Raw genomic sequence first — 9204 nt, 5'->3', positions numbered from 1 at the left:
TTTTTGTAGATTTTGACATGTAAAACCAGGGAGAATGACGATCTTAGGAGTGAAAACACCTCCTCTTGTGACTGCAAAATACGCAGAATGAAAGTTAGAATAGAGACCAGTACTATAAATACTTTCAGCTGCTGTGCCCCCTAATTGGTAACTCCGCCAAGGAAATTTGAGAAAAATACAAGGAATTGGGGGTCAAAGCAATCCTCAACTCCTAAATAATGGATATATTAACAAAAATCAATGGTGAGTCTGTTCTCAACATTGCTATTAGCTACCCACAGATTATCTCCAGGCCAACATCTCATACAATATTTATATTGATGTATACTACAACATTTTGGGACTTTAGCTCCGGGCTGCTTTTTTCTATGCTGGTGTTAACTCGGGCAGGCTGCAGAGGAACAAAGCACAACTGTTGGTTTTTCATAGATAAGCCTGAAGAATTCTGAACATTTGAGGTGTTTTTATGGCAGAAAATCAAATCTCATGAATCATAATCAGGTCCCACGTGAAGGGAGTTTCATACAATAAAGTCATGAATTAATACTCTTGTGCCAGGCCTCTAAATCATCGTCCACATCTGAGATTTTTTCAGTGATTACATATGTCTGGCGTTGTGCTCATGGACAGCTAATTCCCCAGTTGGAAAGGTAACTGAGCCAATCTCGTAAGCATGCAGACGTTATCTTTTAGTGCCAGGACTAAAAAATAGCCACAGAGAAATCGCTATGAAAGTGCAGTTAAACTAGGAAAAGCCAAGAAACTAAAGCATGTTGTTGTAATTTAACTTTTAAAAAAAATTGGCTATTTTTTTATGCAAGGTATGGCAAACATTTCACTTGCTGTAATCATTATGTTCATACTGCCAATGGATCATATTTTGGATAAAAGTGGTTCCTCATAGTTGTTAAATAAGTATTTCACCAATATAAAGAAGGCCCTCACATCAAACAAGGCCGTCTCTGCAGTAGAAAGACACAAATCCTTTTGAAAGTGGTGCTGAACGACCACAGAAAACAGAGAAAAAGGGTGCGTTTGCTCAAGAGGTAAAAAACCTACAACTACCAGAAAGCTACGTGCCTGATCAGACCAATAAACACTCCTGCTGGTGGGTGACGTAACAGACAAATATACATAGACGCCACAATGGCAATGTCAGTGGCACCGCGATATTGGTCAGGTCAACATTAGTCTATAAACAAATGACAGTGAACAGAGGAACTGCGTTTTCCTCTGGACCAAAAGCTCTATAACGTATATATTTCTGATTTCAATGAGTTGTTTTATAATGGTGGATTTATGAAGTATATTACTTGAAAATGAGTTCATGTTTTACAGAGACAATACTGTTTTTTTGACCTTATGAATTTATACTTTTAGAGTGTGGTTCACACAAAATACTTGCATTTTGAGGGGGAAAGTTGACATGCATGTTATTGCATGTAACCTTAATATCTTCATTTTTTTCTTTACTACAGGCCTAAATAGGGACAGGAGTTGGAAACCAGCAATAGCTATAATCTCTATATGTGAATCATCAGTTACTACAACTTGTTTGTAACAGGCTGACGTTTCACCATGTTAATATGCATTAAACTATCTATCAAATAAATTATATAAATAAATAATAATGTGATCTCTAACCTGGAGGCTTGTGTTATTATTGCCTGATGTCGCCTTCTTTCAGCGTTCGCAACATAAAAATGTAAATCACTGTGATATATTTGTAGAAGAAATATAAAAAACATCATCAAAGTAGGATATGTATATGAAAAAAATAATGTTATCGTCTTTTTCTAAAAAAAAAAATGCAAAATACACACTCTGTTCCCTGCCGTCACCACAAATGCAACTTCATCGGAACAATTTTAGCATGAACCAGTGACTCAGAGAAACCCTCCAGAGACAGTGGAAGAATAATTACCACTTCCATTCCTGGGTGAACGGTAAAGCGGTCGTTCAGGAATCCTCAAGTGGCCCACCAGTGCTGAGAGCCAACATGCTCCAGCTTTAAATGTGATAAGGGGGCAATTGATTTGCATGATCCACTTATGATGTTTAAACTCACTACGCTCTGAAGCTCAAGTCACTTCGGGACTGAAATGAATGAATGTCTTTTCTCTCTGGAGAAATTAATTAACCCTTTGTGTGTCTTTTTTAGTATATGAAATAAAGAATTCTATTTTATTCAATCAGCTATACATGGTAATACTAACTGGCCATTTATGACATGTATCTGAGGACTAAAGATAACCCTGTATATTAGATGTTTTTGTTTTTTTTCCTCTCTCAGCGTGGTCTTTCAGAGGCTTGTTTCCATTTTTATCACACTGATTAGGATGATGGATATTAGTTCTAAGGCTTCCCATGTGGTGATTGTCCCAGACAGTTGTCCCGTACGAATAAATTAATGAGATCAAAGTTACGTCCGTGGCGATGGGAACATCACATGCATCGGCCACAGATTTGCTTTCTCCTTGGGGAGTGGAAGTGGCTATTAGTCAAGAAAATGATTTGATCACTTCTATCAATGGCAGCGTTGTGAAAGAGGCCACTTGCATCACTAAGCACCATGAGGGGCATTAGCCACGATCAGATTCCCTTTCAAGGGAGCTCTCAAGTTTTACTTTGCAGCCCACAAATAGCAACTTTTGTAGCAATGCATTATTGGCTGATATTTTTCAGTTTATTTTCTGTCTTTGCATCTAAGTGTAATGCCGTGTAAAAAGTGGACCGAAAAGGCCCTACACGACATGAGCACAGGATTGTGTTCCATTTAAGCCGTCGCCTTAAAAGGAACCATGTGAGATTTTCAGTGTAATATAGCCAGCAGTCCTCTCGGTCACTCTAAAGAAATGGTGGAATGAGAAACCTCTAATCTATCTGTCCTCTGTTCGGTTTGTTGTTGTGGTAGCCTGTATGAATTTTTTTTCCAGGTCAGATGCTTCATTCTGGTTTCTAAAGCCGGTTTGGAAATGAAAACTCAAGAGTGCAGCACAGAGTGAGGTGGTGTTCAAAAATTCAGAGCCCTCACAGCATTCAGAGCCGAATGGTTTTGAAAAGTAGGTGTCATTTTAAAAATGCATCGTTGGTGGACAAAGAAGTTGTGGATAAATGGAATGCTTGCTGTTTGGTTTTCATCCAGCATGTGAATCTTTGATCTTTGACCTCTCCAGCATACGATATGTTAACAGCACTGGGTTTCATTTGCAGTATGCTGCCTGCTGTACTGTCTCCTGGTGATCCATGCTGGAAAACAGTTGTACAGTGTATTTGTTGAAAGCAAACACTATATTTTAACAACTCTTTCTCTCTTGGACTGACAGGGTTCCAATACTATTAGCTGTTGGATCTTGACACGGTTTACAGCAGAACGCTCAGTTTCATCGCATAGTTTGATATCATGGAAGGAAAAAAGGTATTTCCTTTCTTTTTGCTGAAAAATAGATGTGAGATTGACACTTCTCTAGACCATGCCAACCTGTTCTCATTCCCAAGGTGTCAAATACAGCTGCAATATGACAATATTTTGGATTTGAAGCTGACAAAAGAGTTCTCCTTACTGGCTACTGGTATGTGAGCTGAACTTTCATCTGAAGCTGTTTCTATTTATTCCCGTTGCTCGCTTTGAAAGTGCCGAAGTGTAAGACAACCCGTTGATTCATGAAGTTGAAATGAGGAATTATTTATACAAAATCGTCTTTTTTCACTAAAAGGAATGTGCAAAGGTTCAAAGTACAAAGCATTAAAAGAATGTGCCATGTATAGAGGTAAAGTCCCAAATATTTGCCTTAATGTATTGCTTGTAGTCTGCGTGTTATTGCATATAGATAGAGTGGTCTTGGTTTTTTCATCTAACCTTTACATGTAAAGTAAAAAGACATTTTTCAAAATATCAAATTCATTTTTTAACATATTTTTCAATTGCATCAATTCTTTTTCAAAGGTTTGAGAGTCCTTAAGAAGACACAATTCTCAAAACATGATTCTAGCTCCCCATGTAGTCAAGTACTAAGACCATGAAATAACTCAATTGTAAATTCCCTGCATGTGTACAAGCTGCCGCCATTCACATGTCACATCTCCACTTAGGATGCCAAGGCTGACCTTCTCATCAGGCCCGGGTTGCACAATGAAGGACAAGAAAATTGGTGTAGCATTAACACGGCCCGGGCTCTAAGGGCTCCAAATCGATAGGGGGATATGACTTTATGATAGAGCCCCATAAGATTTACTGTTGCCATAAATGTGCTTTCGGTGATATTGGAGGGCTCAAAGGAATTTAGCTCAGCATATATTCCAAACGAATTGTCTATCAAAAAAATCACTTAACCCTGTGAGGCTTTGAACTGTTATAAAGACCGGGCCGGTGTGAACAGGTGATGAGAGGCATCTATCAAATATCTATAAAATTATGTTATACAGTGGCAATGTGTTAAGTATTAATATCTGATACATGCTTAACCTTGTTGAACAGAAACAATGTCTCAATCACTAACTGCACACGATATTTTGACATAGAAAACATAATATGCTACAATTAATATCTTTAAAATGTTTTTTTTCTTACTTTCTTGCTCTTTTTCTTGTGCATGTAACTCTAGCAGCAACAGAAAATCAAGGCGGAAAGAGATAAAAAGGAGAGACTGTATAACTAATGATGAGTCCATTAAATATATGAATACAGACAAACTATTTGCACCTTGGCCACTAAACTTTATTGTCTAATCCTCATACTCCCCGCGGCTTTGTAGCCCAAACAGTTTATGAAGTGTGGTGCTATGCAGTCTGACCTCGGCCGAACTCGTGGCAGTTGGCCATCAAAGCGCCGTTCTCCTCTCTCCTCCTCTTTCATCTCTCACCTATCTCTCCTGCAGCCCAGTCAGAGATTATCACCACATGCAAGGGGCACCGCAACATAAACCAGCACAGCAGGAAAATGAAGGTTGAGTACAGGAGTGGATGCTGATAATATACTTCTACCTGCTACATTTATATTACTGTTTTCAATGCATTAACGGGATATGATATTAACAGTCAGTACAGCTTCTCTCCTTCTATCTGTGGCGCGGCATGTATCCAGCCTCCCGCTGCAGGACCTGCACACATGGAGGAAGGAGATTTGGGCGGTCGGGAGCCGCTGTTTTCTCCCTCAATGAGAACATGACTAAGAATAATAGCGCTCGGTGATGCGTTGCGGCTGTCTGCACTGTTGTGCACAACAACATTGATTAGATTACTTCCCTGACTAATGGCCACTTCCCCTCCCTTAGAGGAGAAAGTGAATCTCTATCTGATAGTCACTCTACCATTCAGCCCTGGCTCTTTCCACCACTTCTTTATCTACAGTGCATCCATCTTAGCTGACTCAGATATGCAGCAATCATTAAAACTTTATTACATATATTCACTTTTTGTCACAAATCCTGCAAAATATGGGAAATACGTATGAACAAAGTCCATGTATTTGAGTTAGTAAGCACCAGCATTATCTAGACAGCTGAGGATCTTTAAAAAAAGCTTTAAATGGCCCTTCCATAATGTTTTTAAATGCTCACATGAGATCTGTATTCCCTGCAGTGTGAGGAGTCTCAATCTTCTTGCACTCTAACCTCTATTCTTCATTCCAGAGTTTCTCTTTGCCACGCCATAACCCTGACCACATTCCCTTGGGCAGCTTCCAACACATCTAGTTAGCACTTCAATTGCAATTCCATACCTTGCTCAAATACCACAACTCCTGAATATTAAAAGCATGTATAAACAAACCTTGAAATGTGAAGTAAAAAATGGAATGGGATCAGATGAGATGAAAGAGGCTGAAGACTGAAGGTCTGATACTTAACTCCAATTAAAATGATGATTGCAGACAGGTAGAAATCTAAAAATCTGAATTTGGTTTCAACAGGACTTAGGGTCTACAGACAACTGGGAACCAGCCTGGTTTCACTCCCAAGGCATCAAAATATGCTGCTTTGGTGGTGTCCCCTGTGTCACTATAGGGGAATCTTTTAGCATCTTTGGCTTTCAACCAACTCTAATGTAAACCCAGCCACGTCATTTAGCATTCAAAGCAAAAGACATAAATTTAAGAGTGCAAAATTCAGATGAGGGCAAGCAGAACAGGAGGTAGATGGGTATAAAATAACAGGACTTTTACTTTAAAGAAAGTTTTTATGTCCTGTGTGAAAGTAAAAGTCACCGTTGAGTTATGCTGTCACATCAGTCACTATTCAGTCATCAACCAAGTAGTTTCGTTGCCCGAAACATAACTGCCAACCCCTGCAACAAGATACAATGCAAAACACTTCCCATGGCGTCATCATGTCATATAATGACACCTGCCCAAGCCTCAAAATATGATGAGCAGGGATGAGATCACAGTGGTGAGGCTGTTGGTGAGGTGGTGATTTGAACTTGATGATGATATCAGCATGCTAACATGCTCAAAAAGACAACATAACACTCTGATGTTTAGCACATAGAATACCATCCACCATGTTCTCATCCTAGTTTAGTGTGGTAGCAAGATTTGCTAATTATGTACACCAAAATTAAAGCTTCGGCTGATAGGAATGTAGTTTTGTAGGTTTTTGGCCATAAACTAAATTTTGACCTGCCTGTGGCTCTAAATGAAAAGTCAAGAGATCATTACAGGTCACTCTCCATGGATCATAAATGATAGTGCCAAATTTCATGGCAATATACGGAGAAGTATTCACTAAAAAACATCTCAAATGTCAACCTCATGATTGCCCTAGAAGAAGAGTCAAGCAATCACTTATTAGATGTATCTTCTGGGGACCATGAATATCTCAACAACATCAAAATGTTAAATCAAAAAAATAAAAAATGTAACTACTAGTGGTACTTGATAAAAAGTCACAGGGTCACAGTTCATCATACAGTTCATCCTCAAAAGACTATGCATATCTGAACCAAATTTCACGGCATCTATTTAATACTTGTCCACACATTTCACTCTCATCTACAAATGTCAATCTCATAACTGTGTTAGTGGAAAACAGTCACCAAAGTTATTAAGATGCATCTGCCGGTAACCATAAATGCCTGCAGGGTCATTATAGTGGAATGAAAAGTGAAACTTATTTGAAGCCTGAAATTAAAAGTTTGGTTTTGTTTGCAGTTGTTTATTTTTAAGTAGTAAGTGCCACAACTAAATGAAAATTGGCTGAATAAATCAGTAGAAAGACTGAACTTTGTATAAAAAAGTAAAAGCACTCTGAGGCCCCTCTCACCCCTTAAAGACACAAAATGATTTAGTCCGCCCTTGCACCAGGATTTGTCTCTCAACGCAGCTAAAGCTGAGTGAAAGACTGCTTATGCTGCTGAAGTAGTTTCAAAACAGGAAAGAAGCAAACTAACTTTGTAGAGAAAACATCCAAAAGGTGTTTGAAAGAGATGGATAAAGACAGGAAGGATGGAGGCCCAACAAAGACTGCTATGCATAAAAACTAGAATTAGGTGCTATGCCTCTGTTGTGCTAATCCACTCATTAACTCGTTAGCTCATTGAACTGGATAAGTGAAAATTATGACCTTCTGGTTGATTTGAATGATAGTGACAGGATCACAAATGCCATCAAGATTCATCCTCCACATGGATATCTGTACCCATGTCGACCCATGGTTCAGTCAGTAGGATTCATTCTCAAAGGGGGGGTCATAAAAATCTGTACAAGATTTCATAGCAATATATGTAATAGTTGAAAAAATATTTCACTCAAACTGGTGAACCAACTGACCATGTGCTACTACTATCCATTAAGCCAAGTCACTACTGTAGCTAAAACTTAGCGAACTGCTAGATATCATTCAGTTTCATCAGTTCCAACTCCTCTGATGTGCGCACATTGCTAATCATCTGGAACAGCTTTGAAGCCATGTAATGTCTGGGAGTCAACAACATTTGGTAATTATGAGGGGATGTGAAATCCTAATTGTTACACACATAAAGCATACACAGTCAGGACATTTGGCCCCCGGGCAGGAATTTGTTTCCCCCCGACAGATTACTTCCTATTTGTCTATTCTCTTCTGTAATCCCAATCGTTGCTCTCTCACGGCTCACATGGACAAATAAGCATTACAGTGTTTACACACACAACAACTTTGTCCAAACACACATGGCTCGTTGCTAGCATAACAGATGGATGCTTCTTCTCTGCAAAGTGACGCGGTTTTAATCAGAAAACAAGATGACATGATCAATGAGGTGTGATGGCAGGGTGCCTCCAAAATCTGGGAATCGTTGATCAAAATTTGATCGGCTATTGTCAGCCCGCTGACAGGTTTACGGTCTGGTTTGGATCTCAAACACTCGCCCTCGCAATCATTGCTTGTTACAGTCGTCTAGGGTTCTAATTTTCACTCCATTATGAATGAGTTGGGTGTTTGATGAGAGACATCTGTCGCGGTTCCAACGTATTATCACCAGCAGCCTGTTGGTAGAGTGGACAGACAGTGCCGGTTTGGCAGGACATACACGGGAAGATGCCTCCCGAAAATGAACCCATATATTGTACAGGAGTCTATCTGACCACCATCTGCCATAGCCCAGAATAGCTAGGTGTGTGTGTGTGTGTGTGTGTGTGTGTGTCTGTGTGTGTGTACATTTCTGTGTAAATGTTTGGTGTCTCCATCTGATGTTTGCTCAGTTAATCAATAGCGGTGATGCTGTACTCAGATGACATATAGTCCAGGCATCCCTATCTCCTCACCCTAATCAGATTAGCACTGAATACCGTCTATGTACACATCGGCCTCCTGGCCAGGATTTGGAGCCCGGAGATGCTGCCAGCGCCGCCACAGAGGAAGAAGCAAGAACACTGTCTGAAAATTGCAAGTCTATTGGCGGCTTTGTCAAAATAACACCAGATTTTAGCGATAAGAAAGCAATTACACGACCTTTTAAATACTCAATTCGTGTTTTCTGTAAATCAAACAAACACGCCCAGTCAACGTTACAAGACTCCAGAATGCAGGTGCATGATATCTCGCAGGAATTTAATCTTGACTCGAAGAAACGCATAAATGAGCAGCAGAGATTATATCCAAACTGGCAAACAGCTGAATGCAAACATTAGCTGCAATCATGAAAGTCATTTCTTGGATGATTTCTATCAGCGAGAGCCAATTCTGCGCAGGGTAGTGGCATCAGCATGGAGCGTTATTTCCAATGGGT

This window comes from Plectropomus leopardus, chromosome 21 (genome assembly GCF_026936395.1).
Source record: "Plectropomus leopardus strain MGB_pleo_1.0 chromosome 21, ASM2693639v1, whole genome shotgun sequence".
Lineage (NCBI taxonomy): Eukaryota > Metazoa > Chordata > Actinopteri > Perciformes > Serranidae > Plectropomus > Plectropomus leopardus.
Note: the sequence above shows the minus strand (reverse complement) of the source record.